The following is a 24,431-nucleotide window of genomic DNA, read 5'->3' as shown; positions in this document are numbered from 1 at the left end:
ACCGGCACTGGGCAAATGAAACTACGGGGCTATTTCTTATCATCTATTTATAAACCCTCTGAAACTATATCTTACTCTTGACATTAAGACATACAGACCATGAAAGCAAATGCATTAACATGTAGCCACGAACACAGCTGATGTGGTTGTTTGTCACTGCTGAACGGTGGCACGCTGGCTAGCCTCCAAACAATGCACAACTTTCACTTTGACAGAGTTACTTTCACTTTGACATCTTGTGTTTGAAAGCTTAAAAACTGAAAGCCGTCAAACATTTTTACATAGACATCGATTTATGTGAAATTGGCCGTCGCGATTTACAATTGATTATGATAGAACGGGTCACATATCACAGCTGAATTACTTTGGTTTGTCTATGTATGATGCCAAGTCTGATTGATGGATCTCAGTCTCAGTAATGTGTGGTTGACTTTGGCACCAGATCTGAACGATAGATCTGAGTCTCAGTTATGTGTGGTTGACTTTGGCACCAGGTCTGAACGATAGATCTGAGTTTCAGTAATGTGTGGTTGACTTTGGCACCAGGTCTGAACGATAGATCTGAGTCTCAGTAATGTGTGGTTGACTTTGGCACCAGGTCTGAACGATAGATCTGAGTCTCAGTAATGTGTGGTTGACTTTGGCATCAGGTCTGAACGCTAGATCTGAGTTTCAGTTATGTGTGGTTGACTTTGGCACCAGGTCTGAACGCTAGATCTGAGTTTCAGTTATGTGTGGTCGACAGGTCTGAATGATGAATGCTCATCGGTCTGGTGTTTGTCTGACTTTGACACAACTTGATACGCCGCGCATGTATCAGAGTGTCCTAAAATGCACACGGCACTGTGGGGTGAAAGGAAGGAGCAGCAGAGAGCTCATGTTTCAGGGGAGAGAGCGTGCCTGTCTGCCCACCGCAATTACAGAGCATGACGCGGGCTTATAACACAACATGACATTACGTAGTGCATTAAACGACATGTATTACACTATACTAAGTATATTTTAAGAAACTCAAAAAATTGTGTTGACATAATTGCTGCATGCTTTGTGATTGGCACAAAAATAAACAACGCTGAAAAAAAATGCAGTCTAAGAAATTCAACCTTTTTGTCCTCGCTGAATTTTTACTATTAATAATTGATCGCAATTGTTTTGTAAGTGCCCATTTTTAGAATGCTTGAGACTTGAGAACTTTGCCCTCTAAAAGTTACTGCAAATTATGCTACCTTAATTCCACAACATGTTTGACATATTTTACTCAGTGAAAATCAAATAGATTCATGATTTGTTGTTTTAGACAGAAAATAATTTTTATAGTCTGTATGTTTTGTCCTAGAAATAGCAGTTTCAAGACAACAACAAAGTGTAATGACTGTAAAAATCCGAGCCCTAAAAAATGACAACTTTAAATTCTTAAGGAACATCCGAAAACAAATTAAAATGTGCAAATGATTTTGCAATGACATTAGAATCACTCAGTAGACAGTTTTCTTAGAAAACAGAGAAAAAAGTGTTAATTTCAGCAATGTGAAAAAAGATTTCAGGAAAAAAGGCGAAGATGGCATCTTGCTTACCAGTCCTTCGTGTAAAGCAGGAATCCAGTGACACTCCAGCTCATTTGGCTGAAAAAAACAAACAATTGGCAAACCCATAAATGCACATTACAACCACAGGAGCTCAATGGGTGTGCCTTGTGTTAACTGAATTATGGTCACACCAATAATTACAAGTAGCTGTTGGCAATTAAAGCAAATGTGTGTGTGTGTGTGTGTGTGTGTGAGAGTGTGTGTGTGTGTCTGTGAGTGTGTGTGTGTGTGTGTGTGTGTGTTTGTGGGGGGGGGGAGGTGGGGCACAGTCATCATTAGAGGAGCAAAGCAAGTGTGACAGGGTCCACATTGACACATTATTTTTCTCTTCATATTTCAGTAATTTTCAGCCTCATTAATAAGAGCCGATCCCAGGACATCTATTGGGCCAGGGGATAGAAACGGATTTATTGCTGCATTTATCTACTTTTTGCTGAAGGTTATGATTACCAAGGCAACGCTTAAGAAAACAATCCAACATTCACGGCTCCTAAAGACGACAAAAGCACTGATTGTGAAATGCAGTTGCTCCTGCCTGTTGGCTAAAACTGAGCAGGACTGGGCTTGGTGTCGGGAAGCAACCGTGGTTTAATTTCAATCAGCAGCTTGTTCAGGCCATGGAAACAAGGTGTGTGGACCCCTTAGTCAATCAGTGGCTCAAATTAGGCACTTATGCTGAATCACAGGAGAAAACCTGCAGACGATGTGGGTTGGTTACTCATGCGCCCTCTGGAACAGGCTGATGGGAACATTCCTGCATGGCGCTGTAGGAAATATTATATCTTGGGTGCGCCTCAGTATCTTGGTCAAAGTCCCAGGCTCTTGGTTTTGATGATTGAAGCCCAAATTTAATTACTATTACGGTCGGTGCCCTGCATGGCAGCCTATCGCTGTTGGCGTGTGAGTGTGTGTGTGTGTGAATGAGAGAATGAGAGGCATTCATTGTAAAGTGCTTTGGCTAAAAGTGCTATATAGAAGCAGACCATTTACCATTTCCCATATTACCTTACATTACTAATCCTCCTCTAAGCCCAGAACTGGCCGCTGATTATGCATTTTCAGTTCAAAATGGCTGCCATGTTTCAGTTGTTGTCATCCCCCCAACATTTTAACTAGTTTTTACAGATATTTTAACTGTGATACAAAGGTCTCTAAAAGTGAAATAATTTAACAGATTTATGGGTTTTTTTCCCCCCAACCTGCGTTCACTTTACCAAAGAGTAAAATTGATGTTTCCTAAGCTAACCCCCATTTACAGTTATGTGTTTTCTCAGCTGGACTTCTTGGGTGATTTAAGGATAAAATCATCCCTTTGCAAATGATGAGAAAAAGAGTCTACAGTCACATCTGACAGTTTTTACTGTGGTTTTCACAACCTGTTTAAATAATGGCTTGGGGCTATTCATATTGGGCACAGGTAGATGTAGTGTAATCAAAACAGTTCTTATATTCTAGTTTTTATTACACCTCTGTGATCAAATCCAAGTTTTTATAGCACGATGCTTTGATTCATTTACATTTATTTTCACCTATCTACAGTATATTGTATGGATGCAGTGAGTTGCAGAATTGAAAGTCTTTCTATCTGGCTCAGCAGAAGGTACATTTATGTCAGCCTGAATATTCTTCATAAACAAAGGTCAGAAAAGATTACTCCCACTGGAATTGTAAAAATAACATTCTTTTTTTGTATGTTTTATATCAGTGTCAGAAATGCTGCAATTTGTGCACATTAATTGTTTGTTTATTTGTGCTTCAGTGCCTACATTCCCTGTGGTGCTTGAGAAATTAGAAAGTCTTGCATAGAAATTAAACTCAACTGGATTTGAGTTTTTGTTCGTTTGGACTTCATAACTTTTAATTCTGTGTTTAGCTCAAATAAAATGTTCCTTCACATTTAAATGCGCTCTCCAGGATTAGCAGAATTATTCATTCAAAATGACTGGTGTAGACCAATATAAAATATACTCTGAATTTGGAACAGTCAAGTGACAATAGCAGTTATAAGGGGAGTGGAGGGGGGGGGGGCAAGCAATCAATCTAATTACAAAGTAATTCACAATCCCATCATATTTGATCAGAACCATAGGTAACTTTCCCACAGTGCTCAATTATTATTCTTTATTCACCCGCCACTTAAAGTGCATTTGCACCGAGTTACGTAGAGTCTTAATAACACATGACAGCCAAGTTATGCATTTGCATCAATGTGTGAAATACTGCCATTTAAATGACTGGTCTCATACACAGCCAAACACAACAGAAACCCTTCAGGCTTTTACCCTTAAGTTAGTGGCTGAATGATGTTAATTACACAGACAGGCATAGACTGGCTGCACTGTAGGCACACGTAGACTGCGGTCAGTGGAGAAAATCTGTCAGAGGGCAAGCAAAGGGAGAATGACATGATAATGTACACAGAGTAATCAACATTACCAAGCAAACCCGATAATGTACAGCAACACAATGGCATGACTGACCACGCTTACAGTACATGCACAGCAATAATAATGCTCTTAATAACACTCTTCATTCAGGCTAGGGGCCATTTACATGACGCACAGAAGGAATAACTTCTTATTCCTGTATACACGTTGAACCCACGGTCAGTGCTAAAAGGACCGTGTTCCGGCAGTTCTTTTATGTGCACAAAGCTTTGTTTCTTTGCCTGAATATGATATTGTTCTGAACCAAACACCTCTCTCACAGCATTGAACAATTCACTATTTCAATGTTTTCTGCCATACATGTATTTCACTTGCTGGTTAGCAAGAGGTAAAGGAACACTTAACACATGCTTATTTAAATCAAACAACAATATATTGCCAGTACATAACATAACATAACATAACATAACATAACATAACATAACATAACATAACAACGAGAACAAACAGGCCTTTCACCCCAAAAATGCTTGGAATTTTCTTTGTATGAAATGGTACCTTTTGTTAGTGCCAGTAATACATTGTTAGAAATAATCCATTAACAAACACAGCCAGGCTTATATGGAATTCATTGCTAAAGGCTGCATGAAAAGAGGTCTTTTTTCTGTAAACACCAGTGATCACTTAGGACCGCTCCAGCCGAGCTGCTTTTTTAATGGCTTCATTCACAAATGGACTCTCCACACAAACACCGTCTAATTAAAGTATGCATTGCGCTGTGTAATCTAGCAGCAGCAAGTGCTATTGTAAATCATTCCAAATCACGCTGAAAAGCACATTAGTGGATATGAGCAAAAACGGTGGGAGAGAAAGAGAGAGAGAGAGAGATTTCAATTCTGCATAACAAAAATGTCCCTCCAATCAAATATCCGAAAGCTGCATCGCCAATGTCAACCCAGAGAATTTTACTCCGCTCAATTATGTTCCAGAAATTTCCAAATTTAGTCCACTGTTCTGTTGGGCGGGAAGGAGTGTACAGGGGCGGCTAAGAGCTGCAGCGTGCCTGTGCAGAGAGCACAGTTGGCAAGACAGCCTTATCTCTGATTGATTGTGGAGGAAAGAGATGGGATGTATCTGTCCACAGCAGAGGTTTACGATTTCATTGACCTGTGAGCAGTCGGTATGATTCATTATTTACAACTTATTTCTACATAATTTATTGCCCCCATATTTTCTCAGTTTATTAGAATGGCTGTGCACAATTCATTTTATTACAAGGCTACAAAACCATCAACATGAATGCCTCCCGATAAATAAAATACAGTGAGCTCAGCTGCCAAACGCTTCAACTAATAAATATCAGCGATGCCACGATGAGCGTTCGTTCGGCTCGCCGCCGTTCCTGCGACTGTGCGAAGATGAAGGACGATCCACGAAGAAGAGCACTTAATTGTTCCGCTCTTCTCCTGCCTGCTAACAGCGGTGCCGTCAGAGAGAGTCTGCTCGCGCGCTGTTTTTTCACGCGTCTCAAGTTCTTTATGCTCCTGAACCCATTTTGGGCCGGAGAGTGGAATGGGTGGTTTATCCGGGCGTTAGAAGAACGGACTTCTAAAGTATGTCTGAGTCATTGGAAATTGGCCACAGGTGCTTTGACATAACTGTGTGTGTTTCTGAGAGGGGGAAATAATCTACTTCGGCCTACTTTCACGTTTACTTTGTACTCATGGAACGGCTCTAGAGTACAATTATTGTGAGAAAATGGACAACTGATTGGTACGTGTAGCTTTAAAAGCTTAGGAAATTGCTCTGTGCCACTATATCTAGCTCTAATATACAGAACTGCCTGGGATATACATTTTGTTGTCTGTTGAGGCACTTTTGAACTTTCACCGGTCTTTCTGGTAGAACCCAGAAAGAAAAAGCAGTGGCTCTTTCATTCAATGATTGAAAAAGGTGTTGCATGAAAGAAATAGTGTACTTGAGGCATTTGTGCTATATTTTATATATGTACTTATAGCAGGCTGGGGCTTTCAATAGATAGCAATCAGTAAAAAAATAAAAAATAAATACCCTATCTATAAATTCACAACTTCGTAATGGGATATGTGCATTAAAGTCTAGTCTAGTCTGGCTGTATAGTATTTGATATTCTAATTGGGAGACCAAATTGTTAGGAGTCTGAACTGATGAGACCTGCACTAAGAGGGGTAGTCTAGCACTCCCAATGAACCCATACATGTAACTGATGTAGCTGGCAGTAAATAGTGTCAAAGCAGCACCAATGCCCTCACACTGCTACACACAGTGAAGTAAACGCCAATGCCCCCACACTGCTACACACAGTGAAGTAAACACCAATGCCCCCACACTGCTACACACAGTGAAGGAAACGCCAATGCCCCACACTGCTACACACAGTGAAGTAAACGCCAATGCCCCACACTGCTACACACAGTGAAGTAAACGCCAATGCCCCCACACTGCTACACACAGTGAAGTAAACGCCAATGCCCCCACACTGCTACACACAGTGAAGTAAACGCCAATGCCCCACACTGCTAAAACAGTGAAGTAAATGCCAATGCCCCCACACTTCTACACACAGTGAAATGAATGCCAATGCCCCACACTGCAAAACAGTGAAGTAAACGCCAATGCCCCCACACTGCTACACACAGTGAAGTAAACGCCAATGCCCCCACACTGCTACACACAGTGAAGTAAACGCCAATGCCCCCACACTGCTACACACAGTGAAGTAAATGCCAATGCCCCCACACTGCTACGCACAGTGAAGTAAACACCAATGCCCCCACACTGCTACACACAGTGAAGTAAATGCCAATGCCCTCACACTGCTACACACAGTGAAGTAAACGCCAATGCCCCACACTGCTACACACAGTGAAGTAAATGCCAATGCCCCCACACTGCTACACACAGTGAAGTAAATGCCAATGCCCCCACACTGCTACACACGGTGAAGTAAACGCCAATGCCCCACACTGCTAAAACAGTGAAGTAAATGCCAATACCCCACACTTCTACACACAGTGAAATGAATGCCAATGCCCCACACTGCAAAACAGTGAAGTAAACGCCAATGCCCCCACACTGCTACGCACAGTGAAGTAAACACCAATGCCCCACACTGCTACACACAGTGAAGTAAACGCCAATGCCCCCACACTGCTACACACAGTGAGGTAAACGCCAATGCCCCCACACTGCTACACACAGTGAAGTAAATGCCAATGCCCCCACACTGCTACGCACAGTGAAGTAAACACCAATGCCCCCACACTGCTACACACAGTGAAGTAAATGCCAATGCCCCCACACTGCTACACACAGTGAAGTAAATGCCAATGCCCCCACACTGCTACACACAGTGAAGTAAATGCCAATGCCCCCACACTGCTACACACAGTGAAGTAAACGCCAATGCCCCACATTGCTACACATGGTGAAGTAAACACCAATGCCCCCACACTGCTACACATGGTGAAGTAAATGCAAGTTGAAGGAAGAGGAATCGAGGAGCAATAGCAGCAGTAGTAACGCTTGAGGAATCATGAGAACGCACAGCGATTCTCCTTCACACTGTTGCTTCATAACCGTTTTCATGGGATGTTATTTCAAACGGGCAATCATCTTGACATGTTTTCTCTCGTTACACAACCCTGTTTACCTGCTTCAGAGCAGACGGTGTCAGATACGCCCGGTAACAGTGTCAGCATATTTTTGTATCTAATGTATCAACGGACTTTAACATAAAAGCCACATTGCTTTGAATGATTTTATTTTCTCTCACCATGTCAAACAGCACACCCCTTTCTATAGTCTCTGAAGAGTTTCCTGTTGCAGACACTGTGTCCTGCTAGCGTTCAGCCAGTGCACTGCACATTTCTGGGCCCAATGCTGTGAAATCACGCCCGATAAACTCCAGCACAGTTCTACACAAGCTTATCAGGGCTGAAACTTGAAGCAATCAATCAATCAATCAATCAATCAAATTCAGTCACACCCTCCATTACGGAATTATTGCACAACACGATGCATCATTCAGCAGAAGATATGCACTGTATTTTCACAAATGTGATCACAAGGAAGTTGTAGGGCATGTAGGTTCATGAGTAAGTATTGTACAGCCATGCTAACAGCGGTTTGATAGGCACACAATAATACAGTACATTCTGAAAGGTGAGCAGACCAGACTACATAAGTCAAATGAAAACATTCACAGTAACGCCATGCTAATAATGCTCACGGTACAGAAGCAAACTCATATGACTGTGATTCAGCTGTGAAGTTTGTCACTAACAAACTAACAAAGTCTTGGCAAGACCATATTGGCCCGATGGTATGAAATAGATTTGGGCGCTTCAGAAAAGCCTTCTTTTTGGTCATAATGACCAAAATGCGGAAATTAGTGTCTTCTTTTCAGAAATCTAGATGAGATCACCTTGATTGGAAAAGAGGCCCTTCATGTTAATCACGCACATTGAATCATGGATGGTTCCTTTGAGCCCGCGGGCTAATGCTCAGGGTAATGCCTGCTTTTCTGAAGGTTTCCCGTTGCCAAGACAACTGCTGAAGTTGCCCTGTTGCTGCTCATCATATGTGAAAAGCAAAAAATTATTCCGTATTATATCGGATAAGAGGCAACTGTGATTATTGCATTTTTTTTTTTGTAAAATTGCTCCCAACAATATTTCAGATCTAAAACATAATGAACAGAATTTGGGTTCATTATAATATAATTAACAGTGTTCTTTTTTTAATGGTATTTTAAGGCCCCTTCACCCTGGCAGCCTTGAACAGAAAGAGCAGAACTAAATCTGTCCTCTACTTCAGGAGCTGCAGGACTGAAACAGTCTGTTCCAGGGCGGCCCCCCGCCATACGGTTCATCCACACATTATTCCACCGCTCCAGAGGAAAAAGAAAACGTTTCTCATTTCATTACAATTATCATCTCCCCGCTCAGCAGACGCCTTGTTCCAGGAAGCCCCGCGTAGCTTGCCATTACAGCTGGGCACTTGCTGAAGCAATTCAGGTTAAGCACCTGCAACCTTCTGGTTACAGGCCCCGAGAATTTCCCCCCTGTGCAGCAAATTGATATTTTACTGTCTGTAAATGGCCAATGGTCTAGCTTCCATCGTCTGATTCTCTCCCCCGCCCCCACCCCCCATGAATAGCATCGCAGACGTGATTCCATTAGCTATGCGTCTTATCTAACTTGCCGTGGCTTATTTTAATCAATACCAGCATCTTTGACAGGGCAAACGGGGGAGCTGCTTTCAGGTCAGAGAGGGGTCACACCGCAGAGGGAGGCACCGTGGAAAAAGATGCGGTTTGCACTTTAATTGGGGCACAGGACCCACGCTGCGCTATCTCAGAACAAGCCTGCGGTAACTGATAGTCCTCAAGTAAGAAAGGCTTCATCTCCTGGGCTTCTCCCTCGTGGCACGGCTGCAACCAGCGCTTTCATATGCCATGTGATAATCTGTTTGGTCGACACGCTGCATTTCGGGCATATTCCTCTGAAGCTACGGACAGAACGATGAGAGAGAGAGAAAGGGAGAAGGAGAGAGTGAGAGAGGGGGGGATGGGGGAGGCAGAGAACCAGTGATGCAGATGTCAAACTCTTCAAACTCTTCTGCATGGACTTGCAGATGCTGTTGCTCTCTCTCCCTCTCTTTCCCACTCTCTCCCTCTCTCTCTCTCTCTCTCTCTCTCTCTCTCACACTGTTGACTAAATTCACACTGTGTTTAATAGATGTCATGCGCTGCAGTGCATCTGTGCTAATGTCTCAAACACTGTGTTTATCACTTCCTATCATTGCAGGTATGATTGTTGGCCCACAGGGGGCGCTGTAGCACATACCACATCGCCCTAATGGAGCCCAACATTCCCGCAGCATAATGTAAAATGGGACTGCTTACTTACCGCACTGTCATGTCAATGCGTGAGCCGCATGAATAACTGAAGACACCGTGTTCTGTAAATGAGAGCTGTACAAGATGCTAAGCACGTAGCACGTAGCATTAACCTTCATCCGAGCCCATGTTAATGAATTGTATATTTAAGTGTCTAGTTCAATAAACAGTTGACTGTAGTTGCACTCCCAACAGCTCGGGTGCGCCTTAACACTGACATCAATAATGCAATAAACATAAACAAAATAAATTATAATCACATAAGCTATAGGAGTGAGCCTGAGTGACTGGTGTTTGTGGCCTGTGAGACCTATTCAAGGTGTATTCCTGCCTCTCACCCAGTGCATGCTGGGATATGCTCCAGTCCCCTGCGACCCTGACCAGGAATGAGCAGGTCAGACTACGGTTAATGGATAAGATATAAGACATCCTTAGGATTCTCAGCCAAATTAGAAAGATAAGATAAATGCATGCAATCATCAGTATTACTTAATGTCTTTTCACGGAAGACGCTCAAGGGTTAGAGTTGCAATTCTTACACAGTCACTGTCAAATAGTTGGAGTCTTGTAAAGTTGTATTACCCAGAGGAAGGGCAACAAACAGACAGGCCTTTGTTCGCTGAAACACATGATCGTAATTTGCTTAAACAATGATGCTATCAACCTTTTTCGGGAAATGGCTAAAGCAATTAGCAGTAGGTTTGCCACCCCCACAGGCAACCCGGCCTCGTCAAACCGGGATCGGGTATTAGAGTTAATCACCAGGGCCGAGGAGCGTTCTCAGAGCAGACCCAGCGCTGTGTCCCCCGGGCGCCCTGTCTGGGGCGTCTGCAGTCCCTGCTCCTAGCGATGCGCTGAGCCTGATTGGCCTGAACGTCCGGCGGAAGTCTGCGCCGCGATCGGTGCGCGCGTCCCAGTCCATCCGCCGCTCCGTGGCGTCGCGCGGCAGGGTTTTCGTGGTTTAAAAAGGTTCCCCCGCGTTTATCCCCTCTCGGCGGAGACGCCAAGCCTCCGTTTCATCTCTGTCCCGAAGAAACCCCCCGCGCGGCGACGGCCCTGTCACTCAGCCTCGCCCTGACGAATCAGAGCCATCTCGGATGATTAACCTGTCCGATGCTAATCTGGGGGAAGTGCTGCAGGTAGTCCTGAGAGCGGGCCGGGTCCCTCCGGCACTCCCCGGGCCACGGTGAGTGTCCCCGATGGAGGGATAAGGCCGGATAAAGCCCTTTCAAGGCAAAGTGCGGCTCCCCTCCACCTCCCCTCCGCACCCGCACCCCCGCCGCCCGGACTCGTCTCTGCATTAGAAAGCAGCACTTCAAACGGAATCGGGAGAGTGAGCTGCCACCGCAGATAAGAGCGGAGGGAATGAAACCTGCCACGGGCTGCCCAGGTGGAGTTGCAGGGGCGGGTCGCCCATCTGGTGGAGCTACGGTAACGGTGGGGGCAGTGACCGGGATGGTGCGAGGGCTGGGGGGCGGGGGGGCGGGGGGCAGGTCAAGGGCGACATCGTAGCAGGGTTCTTCCGAATGTGGCCAAGGTTACCCGAGTCATTCTATCTGGTGTGGGTCCTCTGTGGTCCCCTTACAGGGCTTGGTCGTCGCGCCAGGACTATAAATCCCATTGTATGGTCTGTCAGAACGGTTGTAGCCTGAAAAATGTACCTTGGTGTTAACTCACTACGCAGACCATTCTGGTCTTCTCCATCTGTCTTTTTCGTCCCAGCCTTTCTCTTTCCACTGTATGGACTGCACCCATCTAGGAACACCTACTTATCACACTACACATCACAGGTTGTATAGCAGCACGGCCACATTAAGGTTCCCCTAATGACAACCTGTAGGTGAATCACTCAAAGGCATCCAAATACGACGTGGCCTCACCCATAGCAACCTGGATAATCGCCTTAATCAAGCCATCATAGATGGCTAATGAAGCCAAGTTCAGATTATATCTGGCCTATAAGCCATACCCTACACTAGGGGTCCCCAACCCTGTTCCTGGAGCTCTACTGTCCTGAAGATTTTCACTTCAACCATAATTTGGCACACCTGATTCTACTAATTAGCAGCATAATCAGATCTGAAGCTGTTGAATGAGGTGTGCTTCGTTAGGGTTGGACTAAAAACCAATGGGATGACAGATCTCCAGGAACAGGGCTGATGACCACTGCTCTACACTGAGTATGTTCTGCTGGTTGAATGGCACTTGCTCACCATCACTTGTTCAGATATGTTCAAGAAATGTATCTGTGCAGACCGCAACCAGTTCCGTATCTGATGTGGACCGCACTCTACCATACCGATGTCGCCAACCTAAGCAGGACTGTAAAATATTGTTTCGAGAGAGCGTCTCCAACGCTACTCCCCCCCCCCCCCGAAAGGGGGAGAACGCTTAATAAGGAGAGAGGAGAGGAGAAGCAGTTGGAGGAAGGTGCATGGTTAATGTGCCCTGGTTGTGTTTATGCACGGGTTCCTGTTGGGTCCCTGCAGTGCCGCAGCACTGACGGGGAAGGCTGTGATCTCTGTGTTGTTGTTTTGTTTCCGTGAGATGGTGCCCGGCCCCCTGCTGCTCCCTCTGCAGCTGTAATTATTTGCTTGCTTGACTGGAATGCTGCTTGACATTTTTTATTCCCTTGTAAGCTGAGGAAATTGGAACAAAAGCATGCATTATTGCTTACCCGGTACCGGGCTTATGGCTTTCGATGTATGTGCCTTGGTCCTGGAGAGCACTTTGTGTGCACTGGGAACGTTTTTGTGACCGTTACTTCTGAATATATACATAAAAAATACGTGTTTTTCTTACATATGCTTATGTCCAACAGGGTCCGAAACAAGATTCCCTCCGGAGGCAGGCTTCAGTGTCCTTGTCTTTTTGCTAGCTTTATGCACCCGCGGCACTTAGTTATTTAATAAAGGTTATATATTTTTATTTTAAAAAAAAGAAGTCATTTGGAATATATGTGCACAATGCATGGAGCTTTGGGTGTAGTGTTGTCACACACCATGCAGATCCTCTGGGAGGGAGATGCGGCACTTTGGGGAATTTGACTGTGGTTTGCCGCAGAGAGAGAGAGACAGAGAGGGGCCAGATCAACACAAAATAAATAACAAAAAGTGTCCGCCCCTTCCCGCTCACAGGTTCCGAACAAAAATAATAAATTAACACAATAAACTAAAATAAAAAAAAGGCAAAAGAAAGCTTTGCAGCTCGCCACTGGCCAAGTTTCACCTGCCTGGCGCGCCACTTTTAAGCTGCCAGGTTCCATAGCACAAAGTAGTCTGGCACACTTATCACACCAGCTAAGAATCTCCAGGGAAACCAAATATTCGGCAATCGTGAATGTGACTCGCTTCTAGCAGTGCAGTGGATCACATGCTCAACTCCTGGCCCCTCTGCCTCCATTTTCTATAAAAGCGAATGATATATTAAACGACTCAGAGTTAGTGTATAGTATTAGAATATTAGGGAGAAACTGGTTAGTATTATGTATTATCCATGCTGGTCCGTTTAAACATGTGAAGACCAAAGATACTAGAGTTTCATAATAATGATTTTAAGTGCTAAGGGATTGACACTACTCCATCACTCCAAGAACATATTATATTAAGAAATATTTCATCTTGTTTTTTTTGGTGGAGATTGTTTGAATTTGTCTCCTGCATGTACTCTGTTTTAGACTGCAAGTAATTGAAAGGAAAATGTGTTACAGTTTACTTCTGTCTCTGTGAAAGGAGACCTGATTTGCACAAAATGAAGTATTGGATTCCAAATTCAAGACTGGCTTTTTATGTGCTGATGCCACTTTGCATTAAAGTTTTTTTTTCACTCTTTATTTAAACAGTGGTGTGAAAAAGGCAGAAATTGTTTGATTTACTCAGACTGTGCATGCCCTGCGTGGCCTGCTGGCCTCTTTACGGGAGTCCCGATGACAAATTGACCAGCGGTGTTTACAGGAAGTGGGCAGAGACGGAGCGTGGGCTTGTAGCTGTGCCGTCTGGATACATCAGACAGTAAAAGTTTAGTCCAATGTCCAGTACACTCCTCTACAATGTTACTGTACGTTATCATTTTCTTATATTTTGATCACAGAAGTAGTTAAAATAGCCTCTAATAATTTTGAAGGGACAAACATGCATTAATAGAGTACATACAGTAACTTGCTTTAAACAGCAAACTTGCTTTGCAACACTTTCTGTGTTTTGATATTTTATCAGTAGCTGTGAAAGTAGAAACCGCCCACTTATTTTTTTTTATGAAGATCCACAATCTTTATAAAACCTTTTTTTATATAGAACCCTTTTTATACAGAACTTTTGATATGGGTTCTCTGCATGACTTTGGTCCCTGGATCAGAAACAGCTGAAACAGCATTTTAACTGAAGAGTAGTTCTGAACAGGTAAACCTAAGGTCACATTGGCTCCAGCTCTGTACAGACAAGTCATCAAATACAGGCTTCTCGGATGTCAGTGATTAACTTACCGAGACTTTCACAAAAACAATACAGCAAAAGCGCAGGGAAGGAGTATCCTTCACCTCCACCCACAGGTAGACTCCGTGACCTCCGTGATTCATCTTTATTTATTCTGAAACACCTTTCTTTTCTGTTCCTCTTTCTCCTGACTATCAAAGTTCCTGGCCCAAATTAGCATCTGACTGTTGCCGCGAAGCGTTTCTTTGCAAGTCATTCTGACACCATGCAGTGCATTTTCTTTATGCGGTTATCACATATAACACAAGCAGCGTGACATCGGAAAAAGGAATGCACTCACATACATTACCAAAAATTCAGAGTGATAAAAATATACGTACAATGTGACCGGTGGAGGAAACATGGCAAAGGATGGAAGAGCATGCTTGTCCTCCAGAGGTCCTTGGTCCTGGAACGAGCTGCAGGCTGAGCTCAGGCTTGATTCTTTTATTCCATTAAATGATTTGACATGATTGTAAACTAAGAATAATGGTTAGCAGCAATTGTTTTAAATAACACAAACATGTGTTAATGTCACCGCCATGTGCTCTGTTCCGTCATTCTGTGTGTATCGTAATGCACTTGGAATTATACATACCTACATACTTATGTATAGTATTGTATTGTAATGGTCTCATGATTGTGATTTTGTTCTGCTGCTATTTGACCCTGTCTTGGCTAGGCCTCATTTGTAAAAAAACCAATGAGCTTTTAATCTCAATGTGAGTTCCTAGTCAAATAAAGGCAGGCCCCCCTTATTCTCATTCCACTGTGCATTTCACAGATCATTATTTCTACAATGTTTTATATACAAAGAAAAATATTATATTATAATATACAAATAATTATAATTCCTAGAGATTGTCTCGTATTTTTTGTGCACTCCTTTGCTAAATGTGAATTGATAGATTTTTTCTGCCCTCTTTCACTATCCCAGATGTGAAATCCAGCTATGCCCACTTGACCAGCTTGAAAATTAAACTGGTCTAGCTGGGTATGAGCTGGTCAACCAGCTAGTGCTGGTAGCTAGTCAACCGCCTACCAGCTGTTTAAAAAATAGCTTGAGCTGTTTCAAACCATGTCAAGCTGGGAGATGGACTGAACTGGTCAACCAGCTACCAGTGGTTTCAAAACCTAGCTCAAACTGTTTTCTTTTTTTGTTGTTGCAGGGAACGCACACTGTTTCACAGCCAGGTGAAGTACATGCCAGTATCACAAGCTGCTTTGATGGACATTACTTTGATTCACTGAGCAGAGACATAGGGCTAAACCTTAGTTTTAAAAGCAAGGAGAGATGAGAATCCTTTGGCTGACTGGAATCTGACAATTATTGGGACAACCAGATCTTCTCAGATCTCAGAAAGCATCTCCAACACTGAGCCTTCTTAGCGATATCTGCAATCTCTAACATTATCCCACAGAGGCTGCTTCTGAGATACAATGTGCAGCACTCAAAAATAACTTCTGGCAACCCAGATTCCCGGAGTTGAAATGGAGTGCCAGTAGCAGCGACCTCAAGGTAATAGGGCACGAACGGTGTCTCCATTCATTTAAAAGAACAATATGCCCAGAGATCACACCTCAGTTCAGTGGACTCTTGGCTCTTTTAGCTGATTCACTGGCCACTTACATCTGCCATTAAAAATGCAGTAGTACTGTGTCCTTCCCAAAACGAGAGAATGACAGGAATGCCTCAGGATCTGCCTCTCTGGTCTTTTATTCCCCTTTTTTCTCAATGAATGCGTCTCTACATCACCGTGAGCGTTTCGAAGGAGGCTTTATTTCCTCTTCTCAAGTAAAAATCAGCTGTGTTTGGGTAGGAAATAGGTCTGTTCAAAGACTTTCAAGGGTGCATCATCAATGCAAGAAACATTTATGAGCTTGAATTATTGTATTTCTATACAATGTTTTGGTACAGATTTACAACTGTATATTTTGAAACTCCAATTTAAGGACTATAAACATGGGCAGAGGGTGAGTCAACATGTCAGTGAACCCTTTTCAATGATAGGTTGGGATTCGCAAAAATCTTACCTATTGAAATACCTCACTACACAGATTTTCACTGCAAATTAGAATAGTTTGGTTGGTTGAAGGAGGGTAAAGTAGATAATAAAGGTAACAGAGTGATTACTGCTTTAACCTGCTGCCCCTTCTCCTCATTTCGAATAATAGCTAATCATTTTAACGGCACGGAGTTTACTTTCATAAATAAAATAAAATGAGCATAGGCATCATTTGACACACTCTGGTAAAAAGTAATTAAGAGTAATTAAAATAAGAAAGCAACCAAAATAGTAAGTAAAAACATGTTTTGTTTTTCTTGGTTCTGGGACTGTGAGTCACTGTCACTGTTGTGTTACCAACAGTACCTTGTCTCCCTGGAGCAGCCTCTCAATGTCATGGGAATGACTGTCGAGAATGATTTCCCCTATTACCTGGACTATCACCTCACAGGACATGTGCAGTATACCCTGTGTTACAGGGAATTGGTAAATGTGTCAAGAATAAGTATTCCGAAATCAACACACATAAACACAAAGTCCTCAGAAGAATTTTAAAACGTACACGGGGAATGCATTAACTCATAAGGTTGTATATTTACCCCCGTGGTCTGGAATTAATTCGGACCGTTGCTGTCTGAACCACGGGATTACAGATGCAGTCATAACTTAGTCATGAACACACCGTGGCGCCAGCTTTGATCTGCAACGCGCGATGGAAGTCACCGGAAAAGCGCACCGCTGGTTCTTCCCGCCCACGCCGCCGGTCTACTGAGCCTCCACGCCATTTCACAGGAGGACTGCGCTAATTCCACGCCTAGTGTGGACTCACTGCACATATGCCGTGAAGTGGACTGGCCATTGTGTGATGAGGGACACAGGGGGAGTAGTCTATCACCTGAAGCCATCCATTACATCACATTACATTACATTACATTACTGGCATTTGGCAGACGCTCTTATCCAGAGCGACTTACAGCTGATTAGATTAAGCAGGAGACAATCCTCCCCTGGAGCAATGCAGGGTTAAGGGCCTTGCTCAAGGGCCCAGCGGCTGTGCGGATCTTATTGTGGCCACACCAGGAATCGAACCACCGACCTTGTGTGTCCCAGTCATTTACCTTAACCACTACGCTACAGGCCGCCCATCCCTCCAGGGGTATAGCCTAGGCCTAGCCAGCATCTGATCCCAGACTGTGGGCTGCATCTCTGGAAATGCTCCGCTGAATGGATCCCCTGAGAGCCCACCTATGCCTCTCCCAGTGGTGGAGCTGTCTTTCACTTTTAAATGCATATTCATTGACCCGAAGTGATCCATTTATGGTGAAACAAGATAAGCAATCTACTTCGGGCCAGACATAAATAATAATAAAATAAGGCACAGGGTTAGAGAAATATTCTGATTACTGTGGCTCCATCTACTAAAAACATACTGTGTAATTATAACATTTCTAAGTAGCGTGAGGAAAACTAAGTCCCAACTTTGAAGCTAATTAGAAACCTGACAAGTGGAGAGATTTATTATCAAAAGTTAATTGGAACAGCAGCGCTGAATGTATTCACGAGTTGTCACTGTACAGTTAAACATTACACTTTAATTTCTGTTCAATGTTGTGTGGGAAAAAGAAGTCTGACATGCACTAGACATGCACTACGCTTTAACAGCCTTTGCACTCTGACAGCTGACTTCAGTATGGCGCTGCGCGAGGATGACTGAACATCATCAAACAGTTCTGCTGTGAAAAACAACAAAGCAAAACAAAATACGATCTCAAATCATACGCCGGTAATTCAATTCTACAGGCCATTAAATACTATAAATAAGATGATAATAGCCTGCACTGGCTCTAATTACAGCAAATGAGACAGTGGGCTAATGAGTCTGGCCCGATCCGACGTGTTAAAGTGGGAAGTGGATACTTCACAGTCCCGGTGTTTCCCACCGGAGCGCCGCTGACTGTCACGGCTGGGCGGAAGCCGCACCTGTCCGTCTCCGTCCCCGTCACGCCGCCCGGTCGGGGAGTGGGAATCTCCGGGGAATCGGCACCATTGTCGCACAAACGCGGACGGATAAAGCGCGGAGAGGCTCTGAACGTAATACAGTACGAGCGCTCTCTGTCTGCGCAATGCCAGCGAAACTCTGGTAAGACATGAATATTTCAGTAGGCATTCACTCACGACGCAGGGCCCATTAGTAGCAGAGGCAGGGGATAACCGCAGCGACGTTGTTTTCTACAAGCCAGAGTTCCTGGACACCCCACACGCTGAAAACATCAGCCAGGCCGTAATCGGAGATTTAGTGCACTTCTCTGCCAGTCGGGGAGGGTCAACTCTGGGTCATATGAGAACTAAGGTCATTTCACGGCTTTATTTTTCTCAAATGACTGATAAAATGAATTTTATTTTATCTTACCCTTCGTTGGCTTACTGGTTTATTTTCATGACTAGTACTCCATTTAAAATGTCTTATTTTTTTTGCCATAGAATATGAAAATAATGTCCCAAATGAAACAAAGGACTGAAAATGTAATAAACTATCAACCCCACAAAGGAAGCATAAGACATTTTACGTGCCTCTTCCCTTTTGTGGGTAGAATCAATATGATCCATTGCGTCTCCTTTAGCTGGAGTTAATGCGTAGTTCCAGACACCCACCAACTCATCCGCACACACAGAGCATTCTAACGACTGAAACGAACAAAGTCTGGTTTCAAACCACAAATCTGTGCAGGCCCCATAGTTGTGATCCATTTGAGTTTAAAGCAAGACATGGCAGTGGTGATAATGCATCAAACTCCACATGAAAAAAACCCCCGAAATGCTGTTCAATTACACGATGATTTACTTTCAGGCTTTCCCCAGGCCCCTTAACCATTTGAAGTTTTGAGCCATTTTTTGGAATGTTTTTTTTTTTTTGTCAGTATTCTCAAACATTGCTTTCTATCACCAGTAGTGACTGTTACATCAGCATCTAGAATCCTGGTTGTCAGCCATCGCACTGTATGGTTCTTCATGATGTCTCCACTTCAACACTGCTTTCCAAAAAGGACCTTCTGCTTGCTCAGAGGATGAGACCAGCGTGAAGCAAACTCTACTGCCACTCGACACCCTCCCTGTGCATCTCCGAGTGCAGCCAGATCTGTCATGGGAGAAACTATGGTCGTCTGACATTCAGCATATTAACAGAATTATTACCATATTGCCTTTGTGTCCTCTTTTTTCCAGCTGGTTGGTCAAATTGGGTGGAATGAACTTTCTTTGAGGTTGGGGTGGAATTATTTCAGAGACACCTCCTATTAGTGTAACTTTCTTGTTAATATTAACCGCTGTCACTGATTCACCAGTATGCACGCCGATGCTAGAAGGGAGTGTGTCTGTTTAATTGAATGACCTTTATCGTTACAGCGTTTCGTCGAGTTAATGGTGAAAATGAAATTAAGGTATGCACTGTGACATTGCCCCGAGGTTAGCCTTCCATGCCGTCGGTTTTCTTTAGAACTGTCGTCCTTTCAGCGGGGTGTGAAAAGACCGGAAAGGTCTTGAACGTCAGTCTATTGCTTTATCACACATGTGAGCGCTTATTCTGTACACTGCCAACAGCCTGATCCATCCATCCATCCATTACCTTATTCCTGGATGGGGTCGCGGGGATGGAGCCTATCCCAGCATGCATTGGATGAGAGGCAAGAATACACCCTGGACAGGTCGTCAATCCATCGCAGGGCACACACACCATTCACTCACACACTCATACCAATACACACACACACACATACACACTCACCATTCACTCAAACATTCATACCAACACACACACACACACACACCATTCACTCGGACGCTCATACCTATGGGGAACTTTGATTCTCTAGTTAATGGCATGTGGGGGGAAACTGGATTACCCAGAGGAAACCCACACGGGAGAGCAGCCAGACTCCCATGTCTGATAACCACAGAGGACATTCTATGGTGTGTCGGTTTCTGTGCATTTTGAAAATGCGCCCCCTGTCTGTGAATAAGGGCAGTGCAGGATAAAAGTTTTTGGATGACAAGCTTTTGTTCAGTGCATTCAAACAGCAAGGGAAACACTAGACAGGCTCATCCTAAACCACTAAATTGTATTCAGTCTCTCAATCCCTAAATCCCTGGTCCTGTAATTACGTAGTTCCTCCTGCCATATGGACGCAAGAGAAAAGCACAATAGCTGCCCTGTCTTGTTTACAATATACTTGACAACCATTTAACAACAGGATGCTTATCATCATGTTTATGCTATTGAATCACATCAATGCACTAAAGTTAAAATGTGTATACAACATCATTGGGTGCAATGGATATGTTTATTGGAAAAGCTGGACACACGTGGCATGTTTGAGTATATCTTAATTGGCATTATGCCAAAATAAATAACTGCACTGTTCTGGAAATATCTGATCTGTGATTATAGTCCTACCTAAAGCAAAAGGATTATTAGCCACAGTGATATATAGATACGGTACATGCAAAAGTTTTTTTTGACAGAAGACAGATGTCTAAGGATTAGCCATGCAGAATAATCACATCAGATTTATTTAGGTACGGTGTTGCATAGTTATGCTTGACTTCAGCTTGTTATTGGAGCTGATCTCTTGAATAAAATGTTTACCTTTTCATTGCAATAACTTTTCATTTTCTACACCAGTTGCTGTTACTTCTACACTTAATCACTTTGTAGATCCAGACACTGTTGACACCCGAAAACAATTTCAGAGTAATGAGAGTTTTTGTTTCTCATTGGGATCTCCCCTGTACTGTACATGAAGGATTCGAGTTTTTCCCCAGCCCTGAATAGGCTCAACATACGGGTCAAAACATGCAACACCTCCACAGGTAATTCTGTAGCCATACTCTGGTCCTACCCTTCTTGTAACATACCCTTCGTGTTTGTTCTGTAACATACCCTTCCTGTTTGTTCTGTAAAATACCCTTCCTGTTTGTTCTGTAACATACCCTTCCTGTTTGTTCTGTAACATACCCTTCCTGTTTGTTCTGTAACATACCCTTCCTGTTTGTTCTGTAAAATACCCTTCCTGTTTGTTCTGTAAAATACCCTTCCTGTTTGTTCTGTAACATACCCTTCCTGTTTGTTCTGTAAAATACCCTTCCTGTTTGTTCTGTAACATACCCTTCCTGTGTGTTCTAAAACATACCCTTCCTGTTTGTTCTGTAACATACCCTTCCTGTGTGTTCTAAAACATACCCTTCCGGTTTGTTCTGTAACATACCCTTCCGGTTTGTTCTGTGAAATACCCTTCCTGTTTGTTCTGTAATATACCCTTCCTGTTTGTTCTGTAAAATACCCTTCCTGTTTGTTCTGTAATATATCCTTCCTGTTTGTTCTGTGACATACCATTCCTGTTTATTCTGTAACATACCCTTCCAGTTTGTTCTGTAACATACCCTTCCTGTTTGTTCTGTAAAATACCCTTCCTGTTTGTTCTATAACATACCCTTCCTGTTTGTTCTGTAACACCCTTCCTGTTTGTTCTGTAACATACCCTTCCTGTTTGTTCTGTAAAATACCCTTCCTGTTTGTTCTGTAAAATACCCTTCCTGTTTGTTCTGTAACATACCCTTCCTGTTTGTTCTGTAAAATACCCTTCCTGTTTGTTCTGTAACATACCCTTCCTGTGTGTTCTAAAACATACCCTTCCTGTTTGTTCTGTAACATACCCTTCCTGTGTGTTCTAAAACATACCCTTCCGGTTTGTTCTGTAACATACCCTTCCGGTTTGTTCTGTGAAATACCCTTCCTGTTTGTTCTGTAATATACCCTTCCTGTTTGTTCTGTAAAATACCCTTCCTGTTTGTTCTGTAATATATCCTTCCTGTTTGTTCTGTGACATACCATTCCTGTTTATTCTGTAACATACCCTTCCAGTTTGTTCTGTAACATACCCTTCCTGTTTGTTCTGTAAAATACCCTTCCTGTTTGTTCTATAACATACCCTTCCTGTTTGTTCTGTAACATACCCTTCCTGTTTGTTCTGTAACATACCCTTCCTGTTTGTTCTGTAAAATACCCTTCCTGTTTGTTCTGTAAAATACCCTTCCTGTTTGTTCTGTAACATACCCTTCCTGTTTGTTCTGTAAAATACCCTTCCTGTTTGTTCTGTAACATACCCTTCCTGTGTGTTCTAAAACATACCCTTCCTGTTTGTTCTGTAACATACCCTTCCTGTGTGTTCTAAAACATACCCTTCCGGTTTGTTCTGTAACATACCCTTCCGGTTTGTTCTGTGAAATACCCTTCCTGTTTGTTCTGTAATATACCCTTCCTGTTTGTTCTGTAAAATACCCTTCCTGTTTGTTCTGTAATATATCCTTCCTGTTTGTTCTGTGATTATGGCAGCATATGCTCAGCTCCTGCGGCACACTCCCCCTTGGAGCAGAAAGTTTTAAAGGTGACCTGTCATTGAGCAGTCAGTGAGCCAGGCCTGAGGGTGTACGTAACGAGGTCTGTCTCCAGGCAGGGAGCATCACCACCCAGGTAGGACATGACTGTCTGTGCCTTCCCAGCTCATATTTCTGCGGACAGGCGTAGAGTTATTTTATTTTCACCGCCATTGAAGACCCTAAGTCAGGACTCCATATTCACATGAGACCAATTACCTGTTCAACATTTGTTGTGGGCCAACAAAGAATGAGCCTTCTGTATCTGAATACAGTATCTCAAAAAAATATTTTCATAACCTCTCTCATTTTAGTTTTGAGTAAAATTATGCTGAATCATTCCTTTGACTGTGCAGCAATGTGAAAGGCTTAACAGTAATACCATATCCCATATTCTGCAAGGCAGTGATCCAGTGAGGATACTGGAAAAATGAACTGCAATATGCTCAAATGGAGGTGTAAAATGCAATGTATGAGGTAACATTCAAAGTACAGGAATAGGCTGGCTGAAATCATTTATTTTAGTTTATTGTTTTATTCTTGTGAAACCATTTGCTTGCCACATTTCTTTCTCTCCAGAATCATTACTTACAGTGATATTAAGTTTGTGCCATAAAGAGCTAAGTAATTATGTAGCTAGGTTAAAACAGCACACATACTTCTTTAAGGGAATTAGTAATTAGTGCAGCTTTGAATCCATTTGCTATGCATGTATACAGTAACCCGGGGCGTTGTAATATTTCACTGTGGGGCTAGAGGTTTTATGATGGCCTCGGCTTAATTTCCTCTGTTTAATGTTAAAGTGTTAAAGTTACTCAGCTGCAGCAAGCCTATTTTGTGCTGATAGACTCTTCCTGTCTTGCCAGGTGCAGATATGGGTCTCTTTCACTTGCATGAATGACAGCGGTGAAGGTGATTACCAGGTGGGACACAGTCACTGCACTTGAATATATTTGCAATTTATCGTGAACGGCAGGTCTGTATTGAGTAGCAAACATAATTATGGGAATCTGGCATTGTATGCATATATTATATGAGTGGCCCAAATCAAAACGATCAATTCTGGTTTCCCAACACACATTCAACATAGACTATACATTTAAATGATGCTTTTAAATCAAATCAAATTACTGCTAAAATTACTATACATATGCTGTTGTTTTACAATTCAGAAAAATAAGTATGCATGCCCAAAACTGTAAATGGGTAAACTGAAAACTATATTAAGTTCTTAAATAGACCATTGGAAAACAGGTAGCATACTGTATGTGTGTAGGCATCAAAGTATGCATCAAAGGCATCGAAGTATGCAAAGTATGCATATTCAACTCAAGATTTTAAAGATCGTCTTACTTGTTAATGTTGTGCCTAATATGGAATTGATATATACTGTAGCAATATGACAGAGGCACACACACACACACACACACACTAATATGTGTATTAGAAATATACACATATTAAAGAGCAGAACATTTTCCATCTGCATGGATATGACCAGATCTTTATTCTGAGAGGAGTGGCCTGGATAGGTGCGTAGGAGTGTAGGAGTGTTGGGCTGTGTGCAGGTTGTAGCTCTGTTGGGCAATGTGTGTTGGGCTGTGTGCAGGTTG

This window comes from Conger conger, chromosome 11 (genome assembly GCF_963514075.1).
Source record: "Conger conger chromosome 11, fConCon1.1, whole genome shotgun sequence".
Taxonomy (NCBI): domain Eukaryota; kingdom Metazoa; phylum Chordata; class Actinopteri; order Anguilliformes; family Congridae; genus Conger; species Conger conger.
This window is presented reverse-complemented; position numbering follows the sequence as displayed.